General features: G+C 45.1%; 1 pseudogene; it reads right to left on the reverse strand.

Annotated features, from left to right (window-relative positions):
- Positions 1–7,022: 7,022 nt before the first annotated feature.
- Positions 7,023–11,051, reverse strand: LOC121147337 (annotated as a pseudogene).
- Between the last annotated feature and the right edge of the window lie 3,615 nt (positions 11,052–14,666).

Genomic DNA, 14,666 nt, shown 5'->3' on the forward strand with positions numbered 1-14,666 from the left:
GCTCACTGACATCTTGGCTAAAAAACTCACCCAGCTGGTAAGTGTGAGAGTTTTCAAGTGATCTTGGACAGTTAGTGATGACAGTCTTTATCCATCCCCCTCTTCAACCAACCCAAGTTCTTTCCTTTGCTTGACCCAAATGAAATAAAGAACATTCATACGTGAATGTCAGCAGATAAATAGTCATGTATGAGGGCTTGCAACAGACTCCCACTGAGCAAAGTAGACTTTAAACTTGTTGCATATAACTGGTCATGTTCCATATCAGGTCACTGATGATTCCAGTGAGGATGCAATGAAGTAACTTATGGACCATTTTTGCCCTGGCCGTGGTGAGAACAGTGGTGCAAGACCAGTAGTCAATTCAAACACAATAGGAAAATATTCCTCAGTATTCAGATACTCAAAGAACTCCTTTGTCAGTGCTTGTCCAGCCTTCTTTTCACAAGCTAAAGATGTCCAACTCATGGTTTTACTTGCCTAAACAGAAGATGAGTGAAAGAATGAAGCATTTTTCTGCACATCACAAAAACTAAAGCACCTAAAATGTGGCTTCTCTTTTGAGCTCACTGCTCAAGTCCAATGTTTGCCCGCTAGGATGCAATAAGGGTACCAGCTTACCTGCAGGTCAGAAGGAAAGACAAAGCGCATTTTGTTCCCTCCTCACGGTAGCCACCATTTGCCTTTATGTATTACCTAAACATCAAGCATTTCAGGGAGTTAACAGCTAAAGCAACATTCAAGTAGTTAATGAGTGGAAGAATTAAACAAAAACAAAAACCAAAGAACCATCACAAACTGCAAATTAAGGGAACAGCAAAACCCCTGCTGGCTTAAAAATCCCATTGGACTTTGCCAAGACACTAATTAATATAATAAACAACACAATGATCTCTCGCTTAAAATTAAAGGAGCTGGCTGCCCACAGCTTGCTGCCCACTCTCTGAGCTAGCATCTGCTTAGAATGTCACGAATTGTCCTCTTGGGAGGTTAAAGGAAGACAATGAGAATTGCTTTGGCTCAGAGTCCAACACTTAACTATGTCCCCTTTGAAAAGAGAATTCTTTCCCTGTTTTTGATGCCAAGCACATACAATGTCAAATAAGTTGACCTAAATACAAAACATGACAGGGCATGCACATTTTGGGCATTCAATAAAGAGTTGTAATACCAGTTCTCTTTTATGTTAATTTTTGTTTATTTGAAAATCAGACACACATAGAGAGATATCTGGTTTACTCTCCAAATGTCCACAACAGGCACAGCTGGGCCAGGCCCACAGCAGGGGCCCAGAACTCAAGTTTGTTAACACTGGGTGCACAGTAACAGGAAGCTGGAACTGGAACTGGAGGCTGAGCCAGACCTCAAACACAGAAAATCCACCATGGGATTCAGGTGTCCCATGAAGCATCCAAACTCGCCCCAAACACTCAACTTCAAAATTATTCTTGATGTCTAAATTCAGAGGCCAAATATCTTGGTTTGCTTAATTCAATAATGACGTATTATGCCTAACGATGTGCTGGGCACATTGGGGGGAAAAAGCTTCTTTGAACAGTTTGTATTTTGGTCTTCAAGAATTAAAGCATAGATATATGAAGCCAAAATAAATAAGGAGAAATGGAGCTGGCACAGTGGCAGAACAGGCTAATCCTCCACCTTCAAGCCCCTGCATTCCATATGGGCATTGGTTCGGGCCCCAGCTGCCCCATTTCTGATTCAGTTCCCTGCTTGTGGCCTGGGAAAGCAGTAGAGGATGACCCAAAGCCTGGGGACCCTGCACCCACATGGAAAACCCGGAAGAAGAAGCTCTTGGTTCCTGGCTTTGGATCAGCTCAGCTTTGGCCATTGTGACCATTTGAGGAGTGAATCAAAAAAAATGAAGATTTTTCTCACCTTCTCGCTTTCTCTCTGTAAACCAGCCTCTCAAATTATGAGGAATAAATCATATCAAAAAATAAACATAAATAAGAACTGAATAACTGACGACAGTAAACACACTGGTGTTATTGTTTCCTGATGAATAATAAAAGATGCCATTAAAACATCTTCTATGTGCCAGGTACTAGAGTAGGTGGTTCACACACATCATGTATTTTTGTTCTCATGACAATGTTTCAAATTGGGCTGTTGCATCTCTAGTTTTACAGAAAAGAAAACAGGCTCCAAGAGGTGGTCCAGGGCAATGCCAAATAGTAAAGGACAAGAAAAAAAAAATCTGATGTCTGCCTTAAGAAAATATATACTCTTTCAAGGAGCCATCTCTTGCTTACAAATTTTAGCAAGCACATTTGTGCTTCTTCTCAACAGACTGAAATTCTAGAATTGCTGGACATTTTGTGAAGTCTTATGAGACAAAAAGTGGTCTAACAATTTGAAATATGAATCATTTAGGAAAATCTGCATTCTGTTCCTGCTACATGTGTAGAGAATGAAAGATAACCTTAGCAGTTTCTTCACAATGCCAGACCTTTAAATGTACATTTTTCCTTTGGGTCTAACATTTCCCCTAAGTGACCACAGGATATATAGAGGTATTTTTTTTTTAAAGATTTATTTTTATTATTTTTTATTGGAAAGGCAGATATACAGAGAGGAGAGACAGAGAGGAAGATCTTCCGTCCGATGATTCACTCCCCAAGTGAGCGCAACGGGTTGATACTATGCCGATCCGAAGCCAGGAGCCTCTTCCGGGTCTCCCACGCGGGTGCAGGGTCCCAAAGCTTTGGGCCGTCCTCGACTGCTTTCCCGGGCCACAGGCAGGGAGCTGGAAGGGAAGCGGGGCTGCCGGGATTAGAACCGGCGCCCATATGGGATCCCGGGCGTGCAAGGCGAGGACTTAACCACTTGCGCCACCGCGCCGGGCCCTATAGAGGTATTTTTAAATGAATAAAAGAAGGCAGTAAATACTTAAGCCAATGCTTTTAAATGATCATCTATTATATTCTTGATAACAAAAGTGAATGTAAAACAAGTTATAGTCTTAATTCCATTTCTTCTCTGCAGAGAAAGACAGCTGTCATAGAAGGTTAGAGAAATTTAAAAATATGCAACTTAAGGGAGGAGGTTTGTCCTAGAGGTTAGGCCACTGGTTAGGACACTTGTATGCTACATTAGAGTGTCTGGGTTCAAATCCCAACTTCAGCTCCTGATTTTAGCTTCCTGCTAATGCAGTCCCTAGAGGCAGAAGTGACAACTTGGGTACATGGATTCCTGCCACCCTCTTGGGACACCTGAATTGAGGTCCCAGGGCCTGGGTTTGATCTTCCCAGTTGTTGCCAACACTGGGGGGAAGTGAACCAGGGCATGGGAGCATGCTTGCTTTGCCTCCTTCTCTTTCTAAAATAAATAAAATTTTTAAAACACCAAACTTGAATGGGAATAGGACTTTTATATTAAAAATTCAGTCAACATGGAAATATTTAAAATAAATCCTAAATCCAAAGATCTCTTCCCACCTGGTGAACTGATTCTATTTTCCCACTTGGTGTTTTCCAGAAGCAATTACTCAAAGGTTTGTTTGTTGTAGAGTCAAAGACCCAAGGGAGGACAGGCTGAATTTTAAAACTCCCAGGGCTGGGGCCCGGCTCGGTGGCGCAAGTGGTTAAAGGTCCTCACCTTGCACGCCCGGGATCCCATATGGGTGCCGGTTCTAATCCCGGCAGCCCCGCTTCCCTTCCAGCTCCCTGCCTGTGGCCCGGGAAAGCAGCAGAGGACGGCCCAAAGCTTTGGGACCCTGCACCCGCGTGGGAGACCCGGAAGAGGCTCCTGGCTTCGGATGGGCATAGTATCGGCCCGTTGTGCTCACTTGGGGAGTGAATCATCGGACGGAAGATCTTCCTCTCTGTATATCCGCCTTTCCAATGAAAAAATAATACAAATAAATCTTAAAAAAAAAAAAAACAAAAAACTCCCAGGGCTGAACAATGCAACAAGTTTCTCAACCATCTTTAGTAAGTATCTCCTCATAGCCAATCTATTCATTTGCACTTTCCCGCACTCCCCTCTACCCCGTATTCTGGAAGAAAAGGACTTCCTTAAAACATACAATCATTCCTATTACACCTAAAATTTACAATAGTTCTTACTTCAAATGACAAATTTGTGTTACACCATTTGCGTCCTAATTTTCTTGTTGTTTCTTGTTCAATTCAGAAACCAAACAGGATCCGTATATCCCACAGGTGGTTGATAGGTCTCTGGTTTCTTTATACCTACCATTTGTCTCTCCCTCTTTCCTTTCAATTATTTATTGAAGAAATGAGAAGTAGACAGGGTCAGATACGCAACCAAGAGTCCTGTTTTGTAAGACTTCACAATAAAAACATAAGGACCTTGGGGTGTGAGCACCATGGGAAGGCAAGAGGAAAGTAAAATATTGTGATTGCAATTTTCTTTAGCCTCGTGCTTATTGCGGCAACTGTGTAAACCACAAGACAATAGTAGGAAAGAATGGAAGCACGCAGCCATCGCCGTCTGCAGCACACAGGCACTGCACTTAACCTTGTGTCCCTCTGCTACAATTCAACATGAAGCTATTCCTAGTCTCAGGATAGTCAGTATCTGTGCTAGAATTACAGCTTTCCTACTCAACAACCCTTCTGGGGACAAGAAACGGCTTTCTTTTCAGGATTCTAGATCAGGAACACGAGTATGCGTACAGTAAATTAATCCCAGCATGTCAGAAGCGCGTGCTCTGAAGAGCTCCCCTCTGCGCAGGGACAAAATGGACCCCGGCCAGACACAGTGGGAACTGAATCTCACTGTTACCAACAGCTTGCAACCCGAGCTCTCCGAGTCGGCTTCAGTTGGCAGCATTAAAAGAAACTTTGCCCTTGCTAAGCGTCAGAGCCAAGTGCCCCATCTCCTGTTTTCCCAGCTTCCCCTTCAAAATGAAGTGAATATTTCTCACTTCTGAGTGCTGGAAATAGAACTCAAAGCTTTAGTAAAACTCACCTTCTGAAGAAAAGTAATATGGGAGGTTGGGGGCTTGCACACTGTAATGAAAGTCCCACCTAGGGCCTTACTGAACTCAGGATAATCTATTACAAATGGTTTAATTCTCCTGTGGGTGCTTTTTCTTTGTTTCTTTTTCTTTTTCTTTTTAAGGTGTATTTATTTATGTCAAAGGCAGAAAAACAGAGGTGGAAGCACAAAAAGAGATCTTCCATCTGCTGGGACACTTCCCAAATGGCCACAGAAGCCAGGGCTGAGCCAGGCTGAAGTCAAGAACATGGAATTCCATCCTGGACCTCCAAGTAGGTGGCAGGGACCTAAATCCTTGGGTCAATTTGCTCTGCTTTCCTGGGCTTATCAGCAGGGAGCTGGATCAGAAGTGGAGCAGTCAGGACGTGAAGTTGTGCCTACTTTGAGATATCAATGTTGCAAGCAGCAACTTAACTCACTATGTCAGCACCTTTCCTGTTGAAAAAGATCAGAATTTGCAAAATCCCAGTAGAAACCTCAGGAACTTTTGTCACCAAGAATTCTTTTTGAGAAGTGATTTCCTGTTTCTCCTGCCTTTGGCTCTTGTCACCATGAGAAGTCAAATAATGTACTGGCTGAATGTTTTCCTCTTGGATCACTGGGGTTCAAATCCCAACTCTGTTCTTCCCTCACTTTTTGTTAATTTAGGAAAGTTCAGGAAAACTGAGTTCAGGTTTTCTTTTTAAAAAAAAATGAAGACAGAACTAGGACCATGCTATAGACTTATGAAGAGAACTAAATAAGTTAAAATCCATAATAGATTTTGAACACACCCTAGTGCACAGTTAGTGATATAAAAGGTTACATATTTTTATTGATTACTTCCACAGTATCAAAATGTTGGCCAAATTACAATTTTCTCATCTTAGTTTGGTTTGCAGCACATTCACAAATGTGTGTCATCATCACCATTATCTACTTCCACAACATTTTCAGTGTTGAAAACACATTATACACTCTTTCCTGCTCAATACCCACTCTTCTCTCCTTAGCTTCTGGCCCTTAGTAATCACAAATCTACGTTTAGTTTCTTTGTGTTTGCCTGCTCTAGATGTTCAATAAAAATAAATGGAAATTATAAAAAATGAGGCATTTCTGTCAGTCTTCTTCCACTAAGATTAATGTCTTCAAGTCTCATCTATGTTGTAGCATCTATCAACATGTTTTCATTTATTTATTTGTATTTATGTTAAGGACAAAGAGAAATCTGGAGGAGAGAGAGAGAGAAAGAGAGAGAGCAAGAGCTACTCAGGCCCGCAACAGCTGGAGTTAGGCCAGGCTCTGGCAGGAGCCTGGGTCTCCACCAGCATCTCACACTAGGTGGCTGGGATGCACACCTAAATCCACTGCATTAGTAAGCAGGTGAACTGGAAGAGGATGTGCGACTCAAAATCAGCCAGGTATGCCAAACAGAGGCTTAATCACTTTGCCACAACTCCCACCCATTATCCCCTACCCCCACCTTTTTTTTTTTTTTTTTTTAGTCATGATTGTTGGACAGAGTATTCTAGTCCACTACTTTAATGGCTAACCTGAAACATTATGAGGTTTAGTGTCAGCCCCTTTGGAGGAAAATCTTACTCCACCTGTGATGATCACCAGTAGCCCTTCATTTCACCACAAAAAAAGTTTTAGTCTATTGAGGCAGTAAAGTCAAGAGAAACTTATACATTACAGTCAGATACATGCTTTAAAATGGAAACACCCACTCAGTTGAAGCTGCTACCTTTGGTCCTGTTTTTAACCCTCTATTTGTGGTCTAGGGCATTATAAGAGTTTCGGCTCCCTCAAGTGAATAAACTTAGTACAGCATTACAAGCAATCAGGACCTGGATTCTGGGAGTAAGTGGTTTTCCAGCTGAAGGGGAAGAGAGGCTAGGTGCAACGTCTTCTCCAAAGGAGGAAAAGACCCAGCATCACTTGGCCACACCCACCGCAGGGTTTTGGCTTCAACTAAGGGCAAGGAGGCTGCTGCAAATCAAAATCTCCAATTTAAAAAAAATAACTGTAGGCAGAAGACAGAACAGCTTCAGACTGATGACTGAGGTGTCCTCCTCGGAGCTGGCTTCAGAGCGACTGCTGGAGCAAGGAGCCTTTCATGTGCTCCCAGTTGTTATATAGTGCATAGAGACTGGTAAGAGTGAGTCCTGCCACACCATCTCATGCTACCCCTCCAAGACCACCTGTGCATTTGTACACACGCCCGTCATGGTTCCGGCTGCTACCACGTTGAGGTCGTCTTCCGCCCTTCGTGTTTTCTCAATGCCAACACCAAATGCACTATAGGGCAAAGCCAGAGATCCCAGCGTATTAGCCCAAAGTGCTCCTTGCCTTGTCACCATGCTCAGGATCTGTACGTTTCTGGGCTTGGACCAGGCCATGTTCTGGGTTTCTTTCAATCCTAGCCGAAGACCGTTCACTGCCCCAAATGCAGCCCCTGTCATGCAACATCCTCCAATGGTGAAAAGGGTCAGCTCGAATCTGCCCCGGGTCTTACTAGCTCCAGTTGGTAAAATAAACCCGTCGGTATCCTGTAGAAGATACCGTGGATCCACATTTAAATAAGGAGACAGAGGGTTCATACCAGTTAGCGGGACGCTGGCCAAGTCTGTGCGAGTACCCCGGCTCCAAACAGCAGCCCAGGCCCCACTACCTGGCCCCGTACCCCCAGTGTCCTGTTGCCACTTCCTCCGTCGTCCTCCATGGCCATCCACTCCCCGCCGTGGTCTCCAGCAGTCCCTCGTGTTTGTGAACACAGAGGACGGCGCCGCGATCCCACGGCCTCCTTTCCACGCTGACCTTCCGGGCGCCGGCTCCTGCCAAGCCTACCCCCACCTTTTTAAAGTGATGTATTTTTATTGGAAGGGCAGATTTACAGAGACAGAGAGAAGGAGAGGCAGAGAGAAAGGTCTCTGTCTGCTGGTTCACTCCCCAAGTGGCTACAATGGCCGGAACTGAGTCAATCCACAGCCAGGAGCCAAGAGGTCCCAAGACTTCGGGCCATCCTCCATTGCTTTCCCAAGCCATAAGTAGGGAACAAGATGGGAAGCAGAGTAGCCATATGGGATCCCACCGCATGCAAGGTGAGGACCCTAGTCATTAGGCTACCACACCAAGCTCCACCTCCACCCCCCCCCACTCTTCTTTAATGAAGCTTCCATTTGTTGCTTTCTAGTCCTTATTTACCATGCATTTCTTTCTCTTTATATGCATCATAATTTCTTGCTGAAAATTGGAAATTTCCATCAATTTAATGTGGCATTTCTTGAAACCAGATGCTCCATTTCCCTTTACATTAGTTATGGCTTATTTAATTTATGTTACGTGTGACTTATCTGCACTGATTACATACAAGCTGAATGTATTCACATTATCTGTCACAGGCGGTCTTTTGAAATTTGTGCTTAGTTAGCCTATTTGACAGCTAATAATTCAACCAAAAATTAAAAAAAAAACACACAACACACACCACTTCAAATATATATATATAAAAGCCCCAGGCTTGTAGGGGCTTCTGAGAGCACATGGCAGCATGCCTTCAATGCCCGGTAGGTGATTTACAACTCTGCCTAAGCCTTTACCTTTTACCTATGCAGAGATTCAAGGTCAAAGGTGACCTTATGGGATCTTCTTGGTGTGTCCTGCTCAGAATACATCCTGCACCTTGTATGTGTCTGGTTTTCCAACTCCTGGGAATATATCAGACCTTTTACAAGCACCCTTATAGAAAGCTCACCCCGGCGCAGTAGCCTAACGGCTAAAGTCTTCGCCTTGCATTCACCAGGATCCCATATGGATACCGGTTCTAATCCCGGCAGCTCCACTTCCATCCTGCTCCCTGCTTGTGGCCTGGGAAAGCAGTTGAGGACGGCCCAAAGCCTTTGGACCCTGCACCCGCATGGCAGACCTGGAGGAGGCGCTTGGCTCCTGGCTTCAGACTGTCTCAGCTCTGGCTCTTGCAACCTCTTGGGGAGTGAATCAATGGAAGGAAGATTTGATTTTCCTCTGTCTTTCCTCATCTCTGTATATCTGCCTTTCCAAAAAAAATTTTTTTAAAGATTTATTCATTTTTATTACAAAGTCAGATATACAGAGAGGAGGAGAGATAGAGAGAAAGATCTTCCATCCGATGAGTCACTCCCCAAGTGAGCACAACTGCTGATGCTATGGCGATCCGAAGCCAGGATCCAGGAACTTCCTTCCAGGTCTCCCACACGGGTGCAGGGTCCCAAGGCCCTGGGATGTCCTCGACTGCTTTCCTAGGCCACAAGCAGGATGGGAAGTGGGGCCTGAACCGGGAGTAGAACCGGTACCCATATGGGATCCCGGTGCATTCAAGGCAAGGACTTTAGCCGCTAGGCCATGCAGCCAGGCCCAAAAAAAATCTTAAAAAAAAAAAAACTCACCCATTATCTCGCTTTCCTTTTAAATTTTCTCCCAACTCTTAACATCCACCAGGCAGATGTTAACAACAAACAAGTGCTCCGGGGTAAAATTGTTCCCGTGAGGGATCCTTGTCACTCCAGAAAGGATAAGCCCGTGTGCCTAGGTTTTCTAGGAAACTGCCAAACAAGGCAAATGCAGACAACTGTCAGGAGAAGCGGCTGTGTGGAAGTCCATGTCCATTCTGTCCAGCCCCACGAACTGCCTTCCCAGGCCACAGGCAGGGAGCTGGATGGGAAGTGGAGCTGCCGGAATTAGAACTGACACCCATATGGGATCCTGGCACGTTCAAGGTGAGGATTTTAGCCGCTAGGCCACGCCGCTGGGCCCACAACTAGCATTTTGAGAGAAGGTTCTAGAAGCATATTTTAAAAGATTGAATATTTAGAAATATCTTTTATTTTTTGAACAGTCATGATTTATATTTGCCTTACAAAGTAGCTTACTGGCTATTTCACATTAAGAGAGGAAATTGAAGAACAGAGCGAACGAGCAGTAACAGAACTTTGCCCCTGCAAAGTTTGTCTCTTCCCCCAAGCACCTGCCATGCTTTGACTAGGAGAGTGTCCTGAACTCATGTAGATGTTTAACATTTAAACCCAAGAGCCTGTGTGGCTGGCACCGGGCTGGTGGAAACTTTACCCCACGACGGTATCCAGGTAATGGACCAAGTGGGAACTCTTTAGGTCATCCCAGCATACACTTAAAGGCGGTTGTTGCACAAAGATTGAGCCTGAATCCGCTTTCTATTTTTATTATTATTATTATTTTAAGTATTTGTATGAGAGAAACTCCCATGCATTGGTTAACCATTTGAAGAAGGGTTAACCTTCTCCCCAAGCCCTGACTGCAGCCAATCCTATTGCCTCTCTAGGCTAAATCCTAAATACTACCAGGAGCTGAGATAGGTACGGAACTGAGGTCCCCCAAAATAGATAATGGGTGACTTAACCTGCTGTGGAAAATACCTGACCCCTAGCCATTTTCTGTGCTTCTCAGAGCACCACGTGATCATCCCTCTGGACACATTTTTGCCATTGTCATCCTTCAGCAATACCCTGTGAACCTGTTCCATAGTGACTGTGAATCTCCCAAACTGAGCACCAAAATAAACCCCCAGCTTCACAGGTAGCTCGTCCTGCACATAGTCACGGTGAGGAGGGGCTGTTCAATTCAGCGCTCCTTACTTCCCACTTGATAACTCAAAATACATACATATAACATATCAAATTCATAAACATCTACTGAGCACATACTATGTCTCCCAAGAGTTTTGAAGAAATGCAATGGCCTCTTTTAGGAAACTGTTTTTCTCCTCTAAGTGTAACCACTGACACTCTCAATGAAAGTTTCGTGCGTTTCATCAAATACCTAAGGAGCACCTACAACGAGGCAATGGGGCCAGGAATGAACACTCGTAAACATTTTCCACAAAAGGTCATCGGGTTTAAAAGGCTTTCCAAACGAAGTGTCCCAAGGCTGGGGACTTCCCCTCAGAGGGGACAGCAGTGATCAGGAGGACCTCCCGCTCCTACGACTATCCGGAGAGGCTGCGGATACAGGGCCCGAGCCCTCCCTAGGAGCCCTCCTCCACAGCATCCTTCAGCTGCGCTCCCCGGCATCCCGCGAAGCACCTGCCAGCCCTTCTCCTTTGAAGAGATACAGGGAGGAGGCATTCAAGGAGCCACCGGTGAGGCTGACAGAGTCGAAGGCACTAGCCCAGCTGGTGCACCCAGCTGTAACCGGGTGTAGCTGGGCTCGCGAAGGCACTAGCCCAGCTGGTGCACCCAGCTGTAACCGGGTGTAGCTGGGCTCGCTTTGAGCGAAAGCTTCTCACCGAGAAAGAGGACGTGGGAAGACGTCCACTTACCTGACTCCGCGCTCCTCCGCGGCTCCTAGGAGAGCTGCCAAAGCTCAGCTTGCAAAACTCTCTCCCAGCCGACCCCAGTGACCCCGCTGCGGCCCAGTACCAGGGCAGGAGGCAGGGGATGAGTGCGCAGGGCTCCGTGCACAGCTGTCTGTGGGGTGTAGTTTTCGTCCTCTACACTGGGGCTCGCTCCAGGACCGCCAGCGTCCTCCCTGGGGCCTTAGGGGGTAAAGCCAGCAGGATGTGGGCCGACGGGGACCTAAGGACTGGACTCCGTCAGCACTTCTGAACTGATTCATCGTTTCACTTCCTGGTCAAACAAAACTTAGTTTCTTTCTCTATACCCCAAATCCCCGGCTATGCCTTGCGAAACGTTCTTAGGGTTGAATCTTTAAGGCGAAGGGGGCTGGGTTTGCTGCAGCTGTTTCTGAGTGGCTTTCTCCATGTGTCCCACGCCGGATACAGAGAGCTGCTTGGGTTCATAAACAGCACCTTGGGGTTGACAAAAGTACCGGCTGCTGCAAACCCTTGCCAGTCAAAGCGATGCTGCGTCGGGGGAGGAATGTGTGGGTGAGGATGTGGCTCAAGAAAAAGCAAAGAACCCCAACTTTAAAGAAGGATATTCCTCTGTCTTTTCTTAAAGCAACCTCGAGTAATAATCTCAGGACTCTATTTCAGAAAAGATCTAATCATGTCAATGTTAACATTAACACATAAATACATATTGATTTTGCTAGGAAGGTGCATTTACATATGCATCTGTCTGAAGAACCCAAAATGACCATCTGAATTTGAAATTTCATTTCTAGAAAAAAAACTTTTTCTTATATAGAAATAAAATCTTTTTAATTTCAAAATGTTCTGTGCTAGAGCACTGTTATTGTGCAAGTTTAATGTAAACACATTTAAAAGGTATACAATCAAATAAAGTTGGTCTGGAACAGAGTAAAAGACAGTACTTGGGGCCTGGTGCAGTAGCCTAGTGGTTAAAGTCCTCATCTTGCACATATGTGGATCCTGGGTCGTGTGTCCTGGCAGCCCCGCTTCCCATCTAGCTCTCTGTTTGCGGCCTGGGAAAGTAGTTAAGTATAGCCCAAAGCCTCAGGACCCTGAACCTGTGTGGGAGACCCAGAAAAGCTCCTGGCTCCTGGATTCAGATTGGTTTAGCACTGGCCGTTGCATCCACTTGGGGAGTGAATCAGTGGACGGAAAATCTTTCTCTTTGGCTCTCCCCCTCTCTATTTATCTGACTTTCCAATACAAATAAATATTTTAAAAAAGAGAGACAATACTTCTGGACCAGTGTAGTGGCTCAACAGACTAATCCTCCACCTGCAAACTCTGGAATGCCATTTGGGTACCAATTCGTGTCTGTGCTGCTCCACTTTTGATCCGGCTCCCAGCTTGTGGCCTGGGAAAGAAGTGGAGGATGGACAAAAGCCTTGCAATCCTGAATACACACGGGAGACCTGGAAGAAGCTTCTGGCTCCTGACTTCAGATCAACTCAGGTCCAACCATTGTGGACATTTGGGGAGTGAACTAGCAGATAGAAAATTTAAAAAAAAGAGAGAGAGAATCCCTGAATACAGAGCGACCTTAAAATGTTCACATAAAACATGAAATTGGGAGTCAGTGTTGTGATACTGTGAGTCAAGGTTCCACCTGCAAGCACAGAATCCCATGTAAGTACAGACCGGAGTCCTGGCTGCTCCACTCCTCCCTGCTCCCTGTTAATGCATTTGGGAAAGCAGTGGGGGATAGCTTGGGTTCTGTGTTCTCTCCCTACTGTTGAAGTCATTCAGGGAGTGAACCAGTGGATGAAAGACCTCTCAACAGAGGATGGCTCAAGTCCTTGGGCCCCTGCTTCAGTTCCCAGCTCCAGCTCCTACCATGTAGGAGTCCTAGAAAGAGCTCCTGCCTCCTGGCTTCAGATGAGCTCAGCCCCAGCCACTGTGGCCACTTGGGAAATGATTCAGCAGATGGAAGATCTCTCTCTCCTTCTCTCTGCAACTGCTTCAAAAAAAAATTAAAATAAATCTTAAAAAGATTATATCCTAATAGAAAGTTTTGAATTTTACATTCTGAACTTTAAAAAAAAAATTGTCATTTACCAGCATGCAACAATCCTGCAAGAAACAAGACTAGCCTTCCTTTAGGACAGGAATTGAAAGACTTAGAAATGCAAGATTTAAGATTAATCACAGGGACCAAAGGAATGGGTGCACTCTCAGGTGAGTGAGTCGCTCCCAGACACTGGTTTTATTAGGTTTCTTCCAATACATCATTACAAAAATCTGAGGGAGTTGTTAAAACAAAACTCAGAGACACAGTAACATAATCAACAGTCTTATTATCTATCTTAATGATCAAAGCCATCGTGTTGCATGCAAAGGTGGTTGACTTTCCGCTTACCCTCAGATTAGCACTTGATCTACTGCAAAGGTTCTCCTGCCAACCCAGCCTTCCTTACATTTATCATCACCTTCATCAGGCTGTCAGCCAGTCAGAGCCTGGGAGTTCCACGCATCCCGTAAGGTTGCCGAGGGTTCCCCTGTGAGGCAAGAGTGCCCAGCCTTGCGAAGACAAGCAGAAGCCTCACACCTGCTCCCTGCTTGCCACAGCTTGCTTCATTCCTAGACCTAAGCATGCTACACTACAAAGAATCCCCGATAAAAACCATACGTGCGATTCTTTTTAAAAACTGTAGATGTGAGTTTTCCTTTGCTAATGAACGTATATAAATCAAGACTACTTATGATTCGCAAGTCAAGGAAATAGACCTAGTATTTCAGGATATGTTTCGGCCAAAACACAAAAAATCCCAGGCATTTTCTAAATCTGACGAAGTGTATATTCTTAGCTTGGATTCATTTCCTCAGCATCATGCGAGAATGAACAGGAGTAGCCCATAATAACTAAGGGCCTTGGGGACTGCTTGCTGAACCAAACTCCCGAGACACTAACACAGGAAAAAATCTGATCCTATCTGTTGATTCGTGATCCAGTTGAACTTTAGTCAGAATAAATTGCAGTGATTTAACTTCAAAAGACATTTGCATTTAAGTCTGCATCTCTAATCCTGGAATCAAAGGCTGTATAGCCTCCAGAAGGATTTTCAGATGTGGCCTATGTAGGGATTTGGGAAGATTGATGAAAAAGCCAACCTTATTTTCATTAGCTGTGGAGGCACAGTTTGCAGCCAGATGGTCAGTCCCCACACAGCTGCCCAAGGTCTCTGTCTGTCTAGGAAATGTCCTCAAAGCACTTGAATGCCAGCCGGCTCACGGCCTCCCTATCTGGGTCAGAGGACTTGGCTTGTAGTTCTCTTACATGCCGCACTTCCCTCCTGTCTTAGCACCCTTATCCACA

The sequence above is a fragment of the Ochotona curzoniae genome, unplaced genomic scaffold (genome assembly GCF_017591425.1).
Source record: "Ochotona curzoniae isolate NIBS_2020 unplaced genomic scaffold, NIBS_Ocur_1.0 scaffold_4506, whole genome shotgun sequence".
Taxonomy (NCBI): Eukaryota; Metazoa; Chordata; class Mammalia; order Lagomorpha; family Ochotonidae; genus Ochotona; species Ochotona curzoniae.